This window comes from Microcebus murinus, chromosome 12 (assembly GCF_040939455.1).
Source record: "Microcebus murinus isolate Inina chromosome 12, M.murinus_Inina_mat1.0, whole genome shotgun sequence".
Lineage (NCBI taxonomy): Eukaryota > Metazoa > Chordata > Mammalia > Primates > Cheirogaleidae > Microcebus > Microcebus murinus.
In genome coordinates, this window is record NC_134115.1 from 81818859 (window position 1) to 81822837 (window position 3979).

A 3979-nucleotide genomic window follows, 5' to 3' on the forward strand; every position below is an offset into this window, starting at 1 on the left:
GGGCCGGGGAGCCGCGGGCTCGGCGGGCGCGCAGTGCGGAGAGCCGCGCCGAGGGGGGCCGCGGCCGCAGCGGGAGCGGAGGCTGCTGCAGGAGCAGGAGGAGAGCGGAGACGCCGGCCCCGTCGCCCCGCGCCCGGCCCCAGCCCCCGCCCCCGGCCCGCGCGCAGCCCCGGCCTCCCTGGCTGCCGCCGCCGCTGCCTCGGAAGAAGGTCCCGACAAACTTGGAGAGGCCCCCGCCCCCTCCTTCTCCTCCTCCTCCTCCCCCTCCTGGTAGTCCTCCTCCTCCTCCTCTCCCTCCTCCTCTCCCTCCTCCTCTCCCTCCTCCCCCTCCAGCTGCGGCGGCGGCCGCCCTGCCGCTGGAGCCCCGCTCAGTTCAAGATGAGTCATGCGTGACCAGCCCCCTCCCCTCCAAGGGAGAGCAAGACACACACAACGAGGCAGAGACTCAGAGACATACACACAGACGCAGAGACACACAGGAACTCAGCGCTGCTGGTGGAGAGACTCAGAGACACGCTGACATACAAAGGCACCGGTGGGCACACGTCCACACAGATCGCACTACCGCCGCCCTTCCCTCAAGGGGCACCCATCACCCTTAGACGCTCCCCACTCACAGGTCCAAGAGGGACCCGGGGCTCTACCATGTGCGGAGATAGATTCCATAGGAGGCCACACATTATGCTCTGTTGTTGCAATCCCACGCCTGGTACATTTGTGCACACAGTGATGCAGATGATTGCCTGTGCACATCATTTACACGGACACCAGGCGTCCACACATACCCTCACACACCTGCACAGGTACCTCTGCTCCATAACAACCAGAGAGTGCACCAGCTTCTAAGGACTGAATGGAACTGGGTTGGGAGGGAGGGCGGTGTTAACAAGAGCAGAGTAGTTCCCCTGCATTCTCTTGGGAGGGGTTACTTGGGACATCCTCCTTCTCTTCAGGATTTACTTAACTACCACGCAGTCTAATGTGGGTCTCACTGATCAGTGATCAGTGGTTCTACTGATAATGAGAGTGAGTGGTGGGGAAGGCAGGAGGTGCCTCCCCCAAGCACACAGACACGGAACCCTCAAACTCAAAGAGTCCTACACACACACAAGCGGACACTTGCAGCCTCAGCCCCCTTCTCCGCACACAAACTGAGCCTAAAGAGACATATGTAAATATACATCCTCTTCTAAAAACAAATATACCCACTCGGACTTAGGTTCAGCCCTATAGATACCACAGCAGCCCAGTCCCAGCCCATCACACATACCATCACCTCCATAATCACCCTCATTCCCAGATGTAACCCCCCCACAATTGTTCTTACACTGTATACACATCCATACTCCAGAGAGCACAGACTTTCACAGATCTGCAAACTCACACATAACCTTATGTCCTCTGCTCAGACACCCCCAAATATGCACCCACATCCTGACAGATGGCGAAATAACCATTTACAGGCAGAAACTGCATACACACTTCCGCAGACATAGGATTCCCAACAGTCAAAGCCTCAGTCTGCATCCACACAGGCACATTCTGACAGAAGCAGATAGCCAAGGATGCCTGCACACCAGCATGATACTAAAGACCCACACCTATATCCTCCAAAGATACAAATATCTGTTCATTTACAAACACAAAGGTACACAGACAGCTGGGGCTGCCTCCCACCCCCTCCCACCCCCTGCATTATAGTCATTTATTGCTCTGAGACACAGAAATTCAGAGTGAAAAGAGTTTCTCTCTGAACCCTAATCTTTTATACTAAGAAAACAGATTGCAATGTGAAAGTATAACACACATGCACCCTCAGACATTGCCACAGAAGAAAAACCACCCCCCAACATCTCATTTGCATGTAATAATCCCAGCTACCACATCTGAGTTCATTTCATCTGTTCCAGGCACAATGCTAAGTGTTTTATAATCATAATCTCATTTTCTTTTCACAGTAATCCTCTGAGGTAGCCTCTCTCGAGGTGCCCATTTTACTGATGAAGAAACTGAGGTTCAAAGAGATCATGTCCAAAATCATGCCACATGGCTAATTGCCGGAGCCAAGAACTCAAAACCAGATTCATCTGCCATCAGAGCTCATACTCTTGACTTCTGTGCTAATCACACGTCCATGTCTCCTCTCTGCATACACACAGACACACACACACACACACACACATGCACACACTTTCCACATTATCTGTGAAAAGACCTGATATGGCTCCTGGCCTCACCATCATATGGGCTCAGCCTACTTTCTCATCAGCAAAATGGGAATAAAGGTGGAACCTTTTATCTCTTTCCTCCTCCCTCTGGGTGGGTGGGAGAATCAGGAGCTCAGTAAACGTTACATAAGGCTGCACATATGTTGGATGTGTGAGTGCAAAAGGACTCCAGGGAAGAAGACCATGAAGATGGTGCTTGCTTTTGCAAAACTTCTTAGGCAAGAGATGTGGAGGGGGTTTGAGCTGAAACAAAAGGGCAGGTGAAATTTAGATGGGTTCAGGGGAGAGAAGAAAGTATTCCAGGTAGAGAGATGGCTATAAAGGTTCAGAGGCTAGATAAACAAACTGTTGTCCTCTGATGAGGAGGAATGTGAAGCCTTTGCTCCCTGAGTGATAATGATAATAATGTAACTCCTATTTATTGAGCATTTATGTGCCAAGCATTGTGTTTTACATGTATTTTCCTCTGTGATCCTCATACAACCCTACAAAGAGGTTGTATTATTATCCTTCTTTTATAGTTGCAGAAACAAGCTTACAGGAGACCCCTTTCAAGCTCTGACACTCAGACTCCAGAACCCACACTCTTAGCTACTATACAGTTCAGCTCCTGAATTCTGATTAAGTGCTGAGATAATCAAAACTATAATAAGAGGCAGTAAAGTCAGTAGGGAAGCACAACATTCACCAACTGCCTTGGTGCCGATCTTGACACTGCCCCTTATTACTTGGGTAACCCTGGATAGGTTCTTTAGTTATTTATTTAGCCTCAGTTTCCTGATCTGTGAAGTGGGACGATAACAGAGTCCACCTCCTGTGGTTGTGAAAATTATACAAATGATCCAAGTAAAAGGGCTGAACACAGCAAACAACCAATAAACATCAGCCATCATTATGGCATGGACTAGATTAATTTTTTTGATTGTGATTCTAGTATGTGTAACATCAAATTCTTTATGGAGTAAGGCAGGGCATAAATTAACCAAGTAACCGAGTATTCTCCTGAATAACTTACCTAAGAAAGCTGCAAGAAACATTATTCCAGCCCACAGCTTGCCTGACTTCAAAGAGTACAGAAATGAAATTGCCTCGGAAAAGAAATCTCTCTCCCAATAACTCCTGAGTCTAGCAGGAAGAAGAGTCCAGATCAGAGTGCGCTTGGCAAAATTAGGGTTAGCAAATTTAGTATGTTCCATCAGGATACTCAATTTCTTCCTATCACAGACTATATGGGCAAGTCACTTTGCTTCTCTGAGCCTCCGTTCCTTACTTGCAAAATGGGGATAACAATACTTACCTTCCAGAATTGGGATGACAACTAACTGCACATTAAAAACTAATATTTTAAAAAGTGTTATAGCTTTATTCATTTATATATGCCTGAAGCTGTATCAAGCACTCTGCACATATAATGTCCTAAGCACCCTACATGTAGAACGGCATCTAGTTCTCGCTTTAATTCTTTCTTGCTCACTAAACAGGATGTGGTCATCTGGTCCTCTGAGGTGCATTTGCCATTCTCCCCCTAGATCCAAGGTTTGGGTTTGAAAAGAGGCTTCATTAGTAACTGGATAATTCTGTGGGAGGCCCCCAGCAGCGGTTCCGCCCCGCTGGGGAGTAATTCTAGGAAGGTAATGTGAGCTGGGGAGGCTGCGAACCCAGCTTCACATTTATTCGCTCTGACAGCTAAATTGGTGAGCAAGGGGGAAATCAGATGAAAGCCATTTCAGAGTAAATACTAAATACAAAAT